This window comes from Procambarus clarkii, chromosome 7 (assembly GCF_040958095.1).
Source record: "Procambarus clarkii isolate CNS0578487 chromosome 7, FALCON_Pclarkii_2.0, whole genome shotgun sequence".
In the NCBI taxonomy this organism is placed as follows: Eukaryota; Metazoa; Arthropoda; class Malacostraca; order Decapoda; family Cambaridae; genus Procambarus; species Procambarus clarkii.
In genome coordinates this window covers 15401687-15418266 of record NC_091156.1, presented here as the reverse complement: position 1 = coordinate 15418266, position 16580 = coordinate 15401687, and the positions used below count along the sequence as shown (strand labels likewise).

The 16580-nt window shown below is 44.6% G+C and overlaps 1 protein-coding gene across 4 annotated transcripts in view; it reads left to right on the top strand.

Moving 5' to 3' along the window:
• Positions 1 to 16580, top strand: part of LOC123761417 (high-affinity choline transporter 1) — a 348005-nt gene that overhangs the window by 196786 nt on the left and 134639 nt on the right. The gene's annotated exons all lie outside the window — the stretch shown is intronic.

The following is a 16580-nucleotide window of genomic DNA, read 5'->3' as shown; positions in this document are numbered from 1 at the left end:
TACCTCCGGTCGGACCTGCAGTGTATCACACAACACCCAATATCCCTTGGTCCCGTCACATGGGATATTCTCCAAGCCTTGCTCCAGCAGCACGTCACGCTCATCGTGTGTCAGTTTCCGAATCCCACCCCGAGGGAGTAGTTCAGTCATACACGCCCCGTAAAGACTATTAAAATCTAAGTAAATGATGTAGCTACTATCTTCCCCTAGATCTAAGCCTGTGTGCCTGTTCTCCACATTCGTGTACTGTCTCGTTACACTGGTGAACCCACCTCGGAGATTCCGATGAAGTAAATCATATAACATTGGGTCTGACACAACATCAAGTTCAACTTTCGATTTAAGCAAGAACGCATCCCAAGCAAATGAGGGTAAAGAAATGTAGTGTGAAATGTCTAATTTGTAGAGAGCAAGCATGGTGTCTCGCCAGACTGTGAACACATCGGCTAGCAATCCTGTGTCCACTTTGAGGTAAAGGAGCAGATACTCCCCTATGTTGCGACATTTAGCCAAATCAAAAATTTCTAAGGCTTGTTTATAATCTGTTTCTGACAACTCTTCGTCTTTTAGTGTATTGTAAAACTTATCGCGAGAAGGAAGGTGTGGTTCATCCAACACAGACATAGAGGATAAATAATCATAGCAGAATGATTGTTTACCCTTCAACAGTTTTGGGATGGCCGCATTATTTACCCCTTTTAACATAGCCAAAGTGAATGTGGTAGGTTTCCCACTATCAATATGATCCTTGGCTATTCTTCCTAGCGAGCCGTTGAGAAGGGCTAAACTATCCAAAAATCTTAAGTTGTTCACATCAACTTTCATAAATTTAAATCCATCCTTAGCTAATATATCTATTTCACTCCCTGGTCTATCTCTCATCTCGTTTAGGATTACTCCTAAATCATAGGAAGCGTTGTGTGAAAAAGTGTATAGGAACTTGTATGAATTGCAAATTCCTATGAATTGTATGAATTGCAACATTGCAAATTACATCTATCACAGTAAGCTGCTTGATAATTGTGGAATCTTACTGTGTGATCGTGATGACGGACTTTGATTACATCTTCTCCGTTAAAAGGTTCATCACAGAGTTCACAGGCTGTTTTTGTCTCAAATATCGCCTGCTGTTGCTGGGACATGTGAAGTTCATAGGATACTAACCCCTTCTTGATTCTAGCCCATGACGCTTCTAGCGTGGTTACAAAGTGATTGACCGCATCTTTACCCAAATAAGTATCTTTCTCAACAATATTCATCTGTCTGTCAATGATGATGTACGCATACGCCACTGCGTTGTGACGTGATTCTATCATTCCCTTAGGGTTCGAGCGATCTAACATGCACTCAAAGTCATAAAAGCACATGTGACTAGGACCATATCCCCGTCCATAGTTACGGAAAGTAATCTTCCTCTCTGGTGGGTAGAATTTGAGAGTCTGATGTACTTTGCATGTACTTTCATGACTCTGCATGCTATCTGCGGGGAGTGATATCAAACAACAGTGACAGAAGCTGTGATGACTTGGGATGCGATCTGGATTGCTGCGCATATTACGTACATATTGGTTAAAATCCTTAATTAATACTAAGTGTTGAGCTTCCAACATCAGCAATGGTATGACATCTGTATATCCCCCTCTTCCCTTCCTAGCTAGTGTAATGTAGTGTCGTTCTCGTCGTCTAGCATTTTCATCTCTTTCTAGTGAATAGATGAATATACTGACTTTATTTATTTTCTCTACCTTGTGAATATCCTCGAATGTTACTGCAGAATTGACATCTGCTGGCCAATTCATGTGTCTGAGACACCAACTAGCATTCACAGATCTAGCGCGAATATTATCTAGATGCATCCCCTTAGCTAAACATTTATAAGCGGCAACACACTGCATAAGGCAAATATCAGCCTCTCCCTCTGGATTGAAAACCAATTTTTTCCCACGCAAGCCTTCAGGATAGTCTACATGCGAGCCTAATCTTATCGGATGTTCAATCTGACCACAGTTAATGTAAAACCCGGTGAGCCGCTCAACCAAGACATTGGACCCTTCCCTCGCTTCCAGGTATTGGGATATTTTCCCGGTCAATTCGTCAGCCCAAAAATCAATAAGAGTTTCTACTTCCTCAAGAGTAATTCTTCGCCCCTCACCTCGTATGGGAAAGCCGTCGTTATTTATAGGATCCAATAGATTATCCTCCCCGTCTTGTTGTACATTTAAATTTCGCACAATTAGAGTGACGTCTGGGTAAATTAGGAGGAATGGGTGTCGTGGAGAGAAAAGGGCGCGTATCTCATTAATGAAAAAATCCCGGTATGTTCTCAGATAGAGTCCTGGGGAGGTGTTAACATGTTCTGGTATGGAGAATGAAAGCCGAACATAACTGCCGTTATAGTTATCAATTCGATCCAGCAGCTGAGGTTGAATTTCTAGGGTAGGTGGAGGAGAGGGAGAGAGAGGTGGTGATGGGAGAGGGCTGGGAGGGGTGGGGGGTGGTGATAGCCCTCCCCCTCCGAGATGAATGGGGGAGAGTGCACGGTCAGCTATTACGCCAGACGGTGCTAACAAGACAGAATTGACAGACGCTTGCGAGTCAAGGTCATGGTCTGCTGAGTCACTGTCTGTGATGTTAATGGTACTGTTCTCACCACTGCTGCTGCTGCTGCTGCTGCTGATGCTGTTGCTGCTGCTGCTGTCGCTGATTGATTGGGGTATGGGGCTGGGGGAGGAACGGGGGGTTGAGTGAGCGCGTGAACGAGCCCTCCCCTCCCTGTGAGAGCCGGATGTGGGTAATGCCCGCTCTGCTGTGTCGCTCTCAGCGCTGCTGGATGCCAAATCTATGCACAGCGGTGTGTCGTCTGTAAAAAAAAGAAAAACATATTATCTCTAGAAAGAATGAAAGCATATATATCTCTAGAAAGAATGAACGCATATATATCTCTAGAAAGAATGAACGCATATATATCTCTAGAAAGAATGAAAGCATATATATATATATATATATATATATATATATATATATATATATATATATATATATATATATATATATATATATATATATATATATATATATATATATATATTTTATGAGGTGAGGGAACAGACTAGTGGGAATTAATATGTTTAGGAAATAGACTGAAATAAGACAGTATTAACTTACTTATGTCATGGTGAAGGGGTTGAGCGGGTGAGTGGGTATGAATCTGCAATATTGTGTTAACAGGGGGAGATATGGTCTCATAGCCCCCCATCTGGCGCCGTGGCTGACCATGATGAAGGGGGTGTGGGTGCCCGCGAGTGAGATCTGCTCTCCTTAGCTCAGTGTGTGAGGAATGGGGTATAGGCTCGATGACGTTGTTCTGTTCCCTCCGTCGATTGAGGTAGGGATTATAACCTGAAATGGAATAAATGATATTCAGCACGGGTGCATGGGGAAAAATATGTTTATTATGCATGTGTGTTCGCTTGCAACGGGATGAAATACAGATACGAGAAGTATATTTTTATATGCTACCTACGTTTATGTGAAGTTTCATTCCGGCGATGACCTCCTCGCGGGGCAGGTGAGCAATAAGGGCACTTCACGGTTTTGTAAACTGAAATTGGAAAGAACATATTTAACTGTGTGGAATGTAATAGCCCGAATGAGTAAATATTCTCACACTATAGTAGTTTACACACGCGATATTTCACCTGTGGATGCCATAAAATGAACTGTGGAATATTAAATATGAATAACACTCACGGTTATCACAGAAAATCTGCTGACATCGCTTGCATTTGATGTCGTAATGTCCTAGGGGCGGTTTTTCACAGCTTGCGCATTGCAGCCGACACAGTTGATTTGCTGATGGAATATAAAACACTCCGCATTTCATGCAGGCTGTAGAGCTTCACCTTTCCATGACATGGAGCTGTATGGTGAGTGTGTGTAGCGGATGAAGACTAACAGTGAACTGGCGGCGCGTTTGTGTGTGAGGGGAGGGAAACGACCCGGGTCAAATGAGAAGTGATTGATGGCTGACAGGTGTGGGTCTGTCTGTCGGCAGGAGTATGAACTCGCTCCCCTCCTTACCGGAATCGCAGTGTATGGGGAACCGTGGCGGGATGAACAGCTCCACTCTGAAGACAACGAAATGTCTTTAAGGCAAATGGCTCACTTCCGCAGGAGGGTGCTGCTCTCTCTCTTACCCTCCTCTCCCACTTACGACTTCCTGTAGGGGGGAAGCTAATGGACGTAAAGGCTTTCCTCTCAGGTATGTGGGTTCTCTCCCTCCCCCTCCCCCTCCCCAAACAACATATCCACTATGTTGGATCCCCTCAACCTCTACTTACTTACGTTCATTAAATCTATTATCCTCACACAGGATTAAGTCTATGACAAACACACATACATATCTAACTACTCTTTCCTCTTATTCCACTCATATCCTTGTATTTTCTTACTCAACCACATAGTCTCACACATCCCCGACAACATGGCTTCACTCTTTCACCATCCAAACACACAGAAAAAGCTCCCCAAAACCCCGAGGACTAGAAGCGCGCGCTCCAATTACCTCCGACACGCGCCAAACTTCCGGGAAATTCCCCCAAAACCCTTGAGGACTACACCCCCGTGCGCCATCTGGCCAGGTGCCACTCACGTGAGTGCCACCTGGCAGGTGGCGCGCGCGGGTCTAGTCCTCATCTTCCCTACTTGTGGCTACTGAGGCCAGCCTGCCGCTAATCTGTGGCTCCTGAGGGCAGCCTTCCGCTCCCAGGACACGCGCGCGTCCACGAACTCTCAAGCATATACGTAATCTGTACTTATTTTACCCTATGTATTGCAAACATGTAATTTTTCAATATTTCAAGGTTGTAATCTCATTGAAAACTTTTGTGTTTATTGTTGGTGCTGCATATTATTGCAGTGGTGCCACGTAGGTGGCGTACAGTCGTCTGAAAGACATTTTATTCTCCTGTAGAATTTTGTTCCAATTCTTGCCAGTTGTGGAATCGTCATTGTTATATAGCTGGTGTGTAATTACCTAAGTGTAGTTACAGGATGAGAGCTACGCTCGTGGTGTCCCGTCTTCCCAGCACTCTTTGTCATATAATGCTTTGAAACTACTGACGGTCTTGGCCTCCACCACCTTCTCACCTAACTTGTTCCAACCGTCTACCACTCTGTTTGCGAAAGTGAATTTTCTTATATTTCTTCGGCATCTGTGTTTAGCTAGTTTAATTCTATGGCCTCTTGTTCTTAAAGTTCCAGGTCTCAGGAAATCTTCCCTATCGATTTTATCAATTCCTGTTACTATTTTGTATGTAGTGATCATATCACCTCTTTTTCATCTGTCTTCTAGTTTTGGCATATTTAATGCCTCTAACCTCTCCTCGTAGCTCTTGCCCTGCAGTTCTGGGAGCCACTTAGTAGCATGTCTTTGCACCTTTTCCAGTTTGTTGATGTGCTTCTTAAGATATGGGCACCATACAACCACTTCATATTCTAGCTTTGGTCTAACAAAAGTCGTGAACAATTTCTTTAGTATGACCAGACCACACACTAGAAATTGAAGGGACGACGACGTTTCGGTCCGTCCTGGACCATTCTCAAGTCGATTGTGATGAGGACAGGTAGGGACAGGCATTAAATAGGCAAGAGAGAGCTGAGGAGGAAAGTCAGGTGTAGGGGATAGTAGTAATGAGAACTGCAGCAGGCCTATTGGCCCATACGAGGCAGCTCCTATTATAACCACCTAAGGAGATAGTAATAGGAATAAGAGGATAGCATGGGAGCGTAGAAGACAATGAACAGAAAAAGGAAGAAGAGAGAAAGAAAGAAATGGAAGGGGGGAAGCTTATGTTAAGTCACGTTTGTTAGAAAGATTAGAGCATTTGAGTATATACTGTGAAAGGGAAGAGTCCACAGCAACAAAGCCAGGACTCAAGTTCATGTTGGGTACATTGTTAATAAGAGCCGATTCTACAAGACGGCGTCTGTGTAGAGTAGAGGCAGGAAAGATTATTTTGGAGGAAGACCAATCAATGGGATGATTAGAATCCCTCACATGGCAGAAGAGAGCATTGTTAGTGTCTGCAGACTTAACACTTCTCTTGTGTTCTTTAAGTCTGTCATTCAGTGTACGGCCAGTTTCGCCAAAGTATTGGAGAGGACAAGATGAACAGGAAATAGAGTAGACACCAGCAGCATTAGAAGCAGGAGGAGCAGTGTGAACTTGATTGCTACGAAGTGTGTTAGTTTGTCGAAAGGCGAGTTTAATGTCAAGAGGACGAAAGGTATTGGTAAAAGTTTTGAGTTCAGATATGAAGGGAAGGCATAGTACAGTGCTACTAGTGTTGGAAGCAGGTTTAGGATGAAAGAAATTTCGTTTAGCTTGAGAGTGGGCACAGTTGATGAAATGCAAAGGATAACCAAGGCGAGAGAATGATTTCTAGATAAAGGCAATTTCAGAATCAAGAAACTGAGGGTCGCTGATGCGTAGAGCGCGGAGGAAGAGAGAGACGAGGACACTTTTCTTAACAGAAAGAGGATGGTAGAAAAAGAAGTGAATGTACATGCCACTATGCATGGGTTTACGGTAGACAGAATTCCAGTTATTGTGACAGATCGTTATTGTGACTCATCGCCTGCATTTCTTTAGTATATCGCCATCCATGTATTTAAAAGCAATTCTGAAGTTAGAAAGTGTGGCATAGGCTCCTCGCACAATATTCTTTATGTGGTCCTCAGGTGAAAGTTTTCTATCTAGAACCACCCCTATATCTCTTTCTTTATCAGAATTCTTTAAAGGTTTCTCATATAATATATAGGTCGTGTGGGGTCTATGTTCTCCTATTCCACATTCCATAACATGGCATTTATTAACATTAAATTCCATTTGCCAACTGGTGCTCCATATACTTATTTTGTCCAGGTCATCTTGAAGGGCATGACAATAATCTAAGTTTCTTATCCTTCCTATTATCTTAGCATCATCAGCAAACATGTTCATATAATTCTGTATACCAACAGGTAGATCATTTATGTAGACAATAAACACCACTGGTGCAAGAACTGAACCCTGTGGTACTCTACTTGTGACCTTTCTCCAGTCCGATACATTGCCTCTGATCACTGCCCTCATTTTTCTATCAGTCAGAAAATTTTTCATCCACGTTAGAAGCTTACCTGCCACCCCTCCACTATTTTCCAGTTTCCAGAACAACCTCTAATGTGGAACTCTGTCGAAAGCCTTTTTTTTAGGTCCAGATAGATGCAGTCAACCCAACCATCTCTTTCCTGTAATATCTCTGTTGCTCGATCATAGAAACTGAGTAAATTCGATACCCAGGATCTTCCAGATCGAAAACCATACTGTCTGTCTGATATTATATCATTTCTCTCCAGGTGTTCTACCCATTTAGTTTTAATTATTTTTTCCAATATTTTGACTATTACACTTGTCAATGATACCGGTCTATAATTAAGGGGGTCTTCCCTGCTTCCACTTTTGTAGATTAGAACTATGTTAGCCTTTTTCCACACATCAGCTACAACTCCTGTAAACAGGGATACCTGAAAAATCAGTTGAAGTGGAATGCTGAGCTCAGGTGCACATTCTCTCAGAACCCATGGTGAAACTCCATCTGGACCAACTGCTTTGTTCTTATTTAGCTCCTTGAGCATTTTTTCCACTTCGTCTCTAGACACCTCTATGTGCTCTATGTTGTTCTCTGGAATTCTTATTGAGTCTGGTTCCCTGAAGATTTCATTTTGTATAAACACACTTTGGAACTTTTCGATTAATGTTTCACACATTTCCTTTTCATTTTCCGTGAATCTATTTGTGTGTGTGTGTGTGTGTGTGTGTGTGTACTCACCTAATTGTACTCACCTAATTGTGCTTGCGGGGGTTGAGCTCCGGCTCTTTGGTCCCGCCTCTCAACCGTCAATCAACTGGTGTACAGATTCCTGAGCCTATTGGGCTCTATCATATCTACATTTGAAACTGTGAATGGAGTCAGCCTCCACCACATCACTTCCTAATGCATTCCATTTGCTAACTACTCTGACACTGAAAAAGTTCTTTCTAACGTCTCTGTGGCTCATTTGGGTACTCAGCTTCCACCTGTGTCCCCTTGTTCGCGTCCCACCAGTGTTGAAAAGTTCGTCCTTGTTTACCCGGTCGATTCCCCTGAGGATTTTGTAGGTTGTGATCATGTCCCCCCTTACTCTTCTGTCTTCCAGTGTCGTGAGGTGCATTTCCCGCAGCCTTTCCTCATAACTCATGCCTCTTAGTTCTGGGACTAGTCTAGTAGCATACCTTTGGACTTTTTCCAGCTTCGTCTTGTGCTTGACAAGGTACGGGCTCCATGCTGGGGCCGCATACTCCAGGATTGGTCTTACATATGTGGTGTACAAGATTCTGAATGATTCCTTACACAGGTTCCTGAACGCCGTTCTGATGTTAGCCAGCCTCGCATATGCCGCAGACGTTATTCTCTTTATGTGGGCTTCAGGAGACAGGTTTGGTGTGATATCAACTCCTAGATCTTTCTCTCTGTCTGTTTCATTAAGTACTTCATCTCCTATTCTGTATCCTGTGTCTGGCCTCCTGTTTCCACTGCCTAGTTTCATTACTTTGCATTTACTCGGGTTGAACTTCAACAGCCATTTGTTGGACCATTCACTCAGTCTATCCAGGTCATCTTGTAGCCTCCTACTATCATCCTCTGTTTCAATCCTCCTCATAATTTTTGCATCGTCGGCAAACATTGACAGGAACGAATCTATACCCTCTGGGAGATCATTTACATATACCAGAAACAGTATAGGTCCAAGGACTGACCCCTGCGGGACTCCACTTGTGACGTCTCGCCAATCTGAGACCTCACCCCTCACACAGACTCGTTGTCTCCTGTTGCTTAGGTATTCCTCTATCCACCGGAGTACCTTCCCTCTCACTCCAGCCTGCATCTCCAACTTTCGCACTAGCCTCTTGTGTGGCACTGTATCAAAGGCTTTCTGACAATCCAAAAATATGCAGTCTGCCCACCCTTCTCTTTCTTGCCTTATTTTTGTTGCCTGGTCGTAGAATTCAAGTAACCCTGTGAGGCAGGACCTGCCATCCCTGAACCCATGTTGATGCTGTGTTACAAAGTTCCTTCGCTCCAGATGCTCCACTAGTTTTTTTCGCACAATCTTCTCCATCAGCTTGCATGGTATGCAGGTTAGGGACACTGGCCTGTAGTTCAGTGCCTCCTGTCTATCCCCTTTCTTGTATATCGGGACTACGTTAGCTGCTTTCCAAGTATCTGGCAGTTCCCCTGTTGCCAGTGATTTGTTATACACTATGGAGAGTGGTAGGCTCAGTTCTCTTGCTCCTTCCTTTAGAACCCAAGGGGAGATTCCATCTGGGCCTATAGCCTTCGTCACGTCCAACTCTAGTAAACACTTCCTTACTTCCCCACTGGTAATCTCAAACTCTTCCAGTGGTTCCTGGTTAGCTATTCCCTCACTTACCTCTGGAATTTCTCCTTGTTCTAAGGTGAAGACCTCCTGGAATTTCTTATTCAATTCCTCACACACTTCCTTGTCATTTGTAGTGAATCCTTCCGCCCCTATCCTTAATCTCATAACCTGTTCCTTTACTGTTGTTTTTCTCCTAATGTGGCTATGCAACAATTTAGGCTGAGTCTTTGCCTTGCTTGCGATGTCATTTTCGTATTGTCTTTCTGCCTCTCTTCTCATCCTGACATATTCATTCCTGGCATTCTGGTATCTTTCTCTGCTCTCCAGTGTCCTGTTATTCCTATAGTTTCTCCATGCCCTTTTACTTTGCTGCTTAGCTAGCCTACATCTTTGATTAAACCATGGGTTTCTCATCTTCATTTCTCTGTTTTCCTTTTGGACTGGGACAAACTTGTTTGCTGCGTCCTTGCACTTCTGCGTGATGTAATCCATCATATCTTGGGCCGTCTTTCCCCTGAGCTCTGTTTCCCATGCTATATCTGTTAGGAATTTTCTTATCCCCTCATAGTTTCCCTTTCGGTATGCTAACCTTTTGGTTTCGGTATCCCTCCTCGAGTTCAATAACCCTTCTTCAATCAAGTACTCAAACACCAGTACACTGTGGTCGCTCATTCCTACTGGGTCCTCAAAACCGATTTCTCTTATGTCGGAGTCGTTCAGAGTGAAGACTAGGTCGAGTCTCGCTGGTTCGTCATTGCCTCTCATCCTTGTGGGTTCTCCGACATGCTGCGTTAAAAAGTTGCTTGTCACCACCTCCAATAGTTTGGCTCTCCACGTATCCTCGCCTCCATGCGGTTCCTTGTTCTCCCAGTCAATCTTTCCGTGATTGAAGTCGCCCATGATGAGCAGGTGGGATCTATTTCTACAGGCAGCAGAGGCTGCCCTCTCAATTATAGTGTTAACTGCCTTGTTGTTGTTTTCATACTCTTGACTGGGTCTCCTGTCATTTGGTGGAGGGTTGTATATTACTGCTACTACTATTCTTGGTCCTCCCATTGTTATGGTGCCTGCTATGTAGTCTCTGAACTCCTCACAGCCCGGGATGGCCATCTCCTTAAAACTCCATTCCCTTCTCATGAGTAGGGCCACTCCGCCTCCTCCTCTACCTTCCCTCTCTTTCCTTATTACTGTATACTCCTGGGGAAACACGGCATTCGTTATGATTCCAGAGAGTTTTGTTTCAGTGAGTCCGATTACGATTACGATTACGATTGTGTGTGTGTGTGTGTGTGTGTGTGTGTGTACTCACCTAGTTGTACTCACCTAGTTGTGTCTGCAGGATCGAGCATTGACTCTTGGATCCCGCCTTTCGAGCATCGGTTGTTTACAGCAATGACTCCTGTCCCATTTCCCTATCATACCTGGTTTTAAAATTATGAATAGTATTTGCTTCCACAACCTGTTCCTGAAGTGCATTCCATTTCCCCACTACTCTCACGCTAAAAGAAAACTTCCTAACATCTCTGTGACTCATCTGAGTTTCAAGCTTCCATCCATGTCCTCTAGTTCTGTTACTATTCCGCGTGAACATTTCGTCTATGTCCACTCTGTCAATCCCTCTGAGTATCTTATACGTTCCTATCATGTCCCCCCTCTCCCTTCTTCTTTCTAGTGTCGTAAGGCACAGTTCCCTCAGGCGCTCCTCATACCCCATCCCTCGTAGCTCTGGGACGAGTCTCGTTGCAAACCTCTGAACCTTTTCCAGTTTCATTATATGCTTCTTCAGATGGGGACTCCATGATGAGGCGGCATACTCTAAGACTGGCCTTACGTAGGCAGTGTAAAGCGCCCTAAATGCTTCCTTACTTAGGTTTCTGAATGATGTTCTAACTTTTGCCAGTGTAGAGTACGCTGCTGTCGTTATCCTATTAATATGCGCCTCAGGAGATACATTAGGTGTTACGTCCACCCCCAGGTCTCTTTCACGCGTCGTTACAGGTAGGCTGTTCCCCTTCATTGTGTACTGTCCCTTTGGTCTCCTATCTCCTAGTCCCATTTCCATAACTTTACATTTGCTCGTGTTGAATTCTAGTAGCCATTTCTCTGACCATCTCTGCAATCTGTTCAGGTCCTCTTGGAGGATCCTGCAATCCTCATCTGTCACAACTCTTCTCATCAACTTTGCATCATCCGCAAACATCGACATGTAGGACTCTACGCCTGTAAACATGTCATTAACATATACAAGAAATAGAATTGGTCCCAGCACCGATCCTTGTGGTACTCCACTTGTTACTGTTCGCCAGTCCGACTTCTCGCCCCTTACTGTAACTCTTTGGCTCCTTCCTGTTAGGTAGTTCCTTATCCATGCTAGGACCTTTCCCCCCACCCCCGCCTGCCTCTCGAGCTTGAACAGCAGTCTCATGTGCGGTACTGTATCAAAGGCTTTTTGGCAGTCCAGAAATATGCAGTCTGCCCAACCATCTCTGTCCTGTCTTATCCTCGTTATTTTATCATAGAATTCCAGAAGGTTTGTTAGGCACGATTTCCCTGTCCAGAACCCATGTTGATGTTTGTTCACAAACCTAATGTTCTCCAGGTGTGCAACCAGTCGTAGCCTAATTATTCTTTCCAGTATTTTACAGGGGATGCTTGTCAGTGATACAGGTCTATAGTTAAGTGCCTCCTCCCTATCACCTTTCTTGAAGATCGGCACGACATTTGCCTTCTTCCAGCAACTGGGCAATTCTCCTGACATAAGTGACTCATTAAAGATCATTGCCAGAGGCACGCTGAGGGCCTGTGCTGCTTCTTTTAGTATCCACGGTGATACTTTGTCTGGTCCAACTGCTTTAGTTGCATCTAGAGTTGTCAACTGTTTCATTACCTCCTCTGCTGTCACCTCTATATCTGATAGTCTTTCATCATCTAGGGTAACCCCTTCCAACAATGGGAGCTGCTCAGGCTCGGTAGTGAACACTCCATGGAAACTGGCATTCAGTGCCTCGCAGATTTCCTTGTCACTTTCAGTATATGCCCCCTCTGTCTTCCTTAGTCTTGTCACTTGGTCGTTCACCGACATTTTTCTTCTTATATGACTGTGTAGTAACTTAGGTTGTTTTTTCGCTTTGATTGCAATATCGTTCTCATAGTCCCTTTCCGATGTTCGTCTTATGTTAATGTAATCGTTCCTAGCTCTGTTGTATCTGCTTCTGTTGTCCTCTGTTCTTTGTCTTCTGTACTTCCTCCACTCCCGCCTGCTGGCCATTTTTGCTTCCTGACACTGTCTATTAAACCATGGGTTATTATATTCCTTCTTATTTTTTCCCTTTACCGTTGGTATAAATCTCTCTTCGGCCTCCTCGCATTTCTGTATGACTAGGTCCATCATATCTTGGACTGTTTTTCCTCTAATTTCTTCCTCCCACTGCACTTCACCCAGATAGTCCTTTATCCTCATATAGTCCCCTTTCCTGTAGTCAGCTCTCCTTTCCCAGATCTCTTGTCCCATGGTCATAAGTTTGAATTCCATCATGTAGTCAAAGACTAGGACACAATGGTCACTGGCCCCTAGAGGTATTTCATGCTCTAAATTCTCGATATCTTCTACGTTCTGGGTGAAAATAAGGTCTAACAGGCTCGGTGCATCTCCTCCTCTTTCCCTTGTGTCTTCCTTCACATGTTGTGTCAGGAAATTCCTGTCTATAACATCTACTAATTTTGCTCCCCACGTTTCGTCCCCTCCATGGGGATTCCTTGATTCCCAATTTATCTCTCCATGATTTAGGTCTCCCATGATCAGCAGCTTCGCTCTCATTCTGTGGGCTAGTGTTGCTGCCTTCTGCAGTTCATCTATACATGCTTTGTTGTTGTCATCATACTCCTGCCTAGGTCTTCTACTGTTTGGTGGGGGATTGTAGATTACCAAGATCACAATCTTCCTCCCATCTACTGTCAGAGTTCCATGTATGAAGCTTGTGCACTCATTGGTAACTCGATTTCCCAGGTCTTCAAACTTCCATTTCCGCTTTATTAGGAGTGCTACTCCCCCTCCCTGCCTCTGTGTCCTCTCTTTTCGTATCACCTGGTACCCTTCAGGAAAGATTGCATCTGAGATCATGTCATTAATTTTAGTTTCCACAATTGCAACTATGTCAGGATCTGCTTCACTCACTCTTTCTTTTATCTCTTCTGCTTTATTAGATACCTCATCAGCATTGGTGTACCAAACCTTGAGATTCTTCATGGAAACTCTTGTAACAGAGATCTCCCTTTCTCTGGGGGTCTGGGGGGATCTGGGGGATGTCTGGGGGGTGACTGGGGGCAGGGGGGATCTGGGGGATCTGGGGGGTGTCTGGGGGATGACTGGGGGCGGGGAGGGTCCGGGGGATGTCCGGGGGGATCCGGGGGGTGTCTGGGGGGGGTCCCGGGGGTGTATGGGGGGGGTGAAAGAGTTCAGGAGGGGTGCTTGGGGGGCTACTGGGGGCTGGGCTTCTAGGAAGGTAGGTAGGAGGGTCTGGGGTAGGGCCTGGGTAGGTAGGTCTGGAATAGGAAGGGCATACTGGGTCTGAAGATTAGGGAGGGCATAGAGGGGTTGGGAGATAGCGTAAGTGTGTGTGTGTGTGTGTGTGTGTGTGTGTGTGTGTGTGTGGTTGCAACTCGTTCTCTTAAAAATAACGTCGCTTTTTGCTCGTATTCGCGCTATTGCCAAAAATGGACGTAATTTGACATGAAATCGGCTCACAAAAGTGATGTACTTTTTTCTACGTTTTCTGTTTGGAGTCCTTTGGCTTACTCGATTAGGTTAGGAAAGGAAACTTTCAATTAACGTTTTTCATGACGTTTTGAAACTTTAGGAGAACTTCCTGCCCTCCTAACCTACTAGAGGACCCTTAACTTACTGTTTTGGAGAAATATAATCCCAAATTTATTTTCATTTTTTCATTTCCAAATTGCGCCCATTTTCGACCATATGGACAGACGGCCAAATTCAGACGTAATATGTAAGAGGTTTGTGTTATGTCAACCTCTTTACTCTATGATATGTACTACCACAATATTGGTGACCATATGTACTACCACAATATTGGTGACCATATGTACTACCACAATATTGATGACCATATTGGTACGTATGGTCACCAATATTGTGGTAGTACATATGGTTGTCAATAACCCAGGCAGTACTGTCCACCTCGTCTGGGGGTTAATAATGGCGCCGGCCCTGGCTCGTCTCATCTGGTCACTACATCTCCCGGCGAGGTGCAAATAATGTGAGAAATACACAATTTATGTCAACATTCTCATTGTTCTCATTAAATTAATTTATTTTCGTGTTGTACTCGTACTGGGGTGTGGAGGACCGTAGGCTAAATGACAGTAACTGTACTTAGACTGGGTCGTCTAAGTGCTGTTAGTATCTTGAGCTAACGACTGCTGGGATGAGGCGTCTCCTTGAGGGGGTAGTCTAGCTTGTGCTGACCGTGTCTCTAATATCAACATGGCAGCCTTATCCCCCGCTAGCACTCCTTCCTGTATGAATAATTATTAAATTGGCTGTTTCTCTGTCTTTGACCCCGTCTCTGTATCTGTCTGTGTGACCGTGACTATCTCGATCTGTCTGTCGCTTATAAAAATATTATGATGGTGTATTGACATGTGGATGGTCACTGCTGAAGGACTCTTGCAGTGTGAAATACTAAAAATATATAATAGTTAACCATTTGGTTTGAGAAAGGCACAGGGTTTAAAAAATCCTTTGAAAGGGGGGGGGGGATAATTTTGTTTTGCTACTATGGCCAGTAGTAGCAAATAGTAGAACAATTTCATTATTTTTTTCTGAGATCAGTGAATGACGGTGTATATTACTATATGAAAAAAAATAGTTTTGAGATTATATTTTTCCAAATATCTCTCTAGGCCCAGCAGGAGGTTGGTGCCACAGTTAGTGATGGGGGGCAGATCAGCGTGTGACCTGACCCCGGCATGCTGTTCTCTATAGAATGTTGGTGACTGACCAGCCAGTGTCCATCATGTGCCCCAGACCAGTCCCCCTGCAAAGTTATTATAAAGATAGCCCCAGACTTCTGACCCCTAAACTTACACAGACAAACATACACAAATATAATGAAAGACCTTCAAAAAGTTTTCGTGTCCAATCATGGATGAAAGGTGTTGCTTCACTTTCCCGTTTATTGATAGCTGAATAATATGGAATCTCTGTGTGATCTTAGAGGCCAGACACACAACTATGCATGCTGATTTCTGATTGTATGGTGTCAAGTTTGTTGGGCTCCACCCCTTGTTGGGGTGGAGTTGGGCCCCACCCCTTGGTGTCACTGTTACGGCCCTATTGGGTCGCAACTGGGTTCTTTCTCTGATGTTATTAGAGTTTGGGTATCCGGCCCCAAGTTAGTAGTGGCTTTCAAGGGGTGTGTTCCATAACGCAAGTAAATTAAAGGGGAAGGGATAAAACTGCACTAAATTAAATATATAATTATTCCACCACCATAAATAAATATATAAACAGTCACACGTGGTTACTATGACTACACTTATGTACAATAACTTCTTCTTCTCCCGAAGACTCGGGATGTTTCATGGTGCTCAAGACGAGTAGCCCTGGTTCTCTCCTTGTGGCCTCACGATGAATCCTTAGATTCCCTAGGCGAGTCTACCCTGGCCACAGGCCAGCCAAATCACAATCCCACTGGGTGCACCGTCGTGGAGGCCTTCAACCACAAATCCAGCCTGTCGCTGGCAGGTTCCAATCAGCTCTGCTGCGTAGGCCACTCCATGACCGATACTAGGGTTGCGAGCCCTAGGCAGGACCCTCGTGTGATTCCGCTGATCACTCTCCTCACCACAACACCCCAGTGGCTAGTCTTCTCCACCAGTCAGCCCCGGGTACGACAATACCAGGTTCTGCCACGTCACAGGCCGGCTAACACAACCCCCCGGATGAACACTGTTGTGTTAGCCTGCCTGTGACGTGGCAGAACCTGGAATTGTCGTACCCGGGGCTGACTGGTGGAGAAGACCAGCCACTGGGGTGTTGTGGTGAGGAGAGTGATCAGCGGAATCACACGAGGCTCCTGCCTAGGGCTCGCAACCCTAGT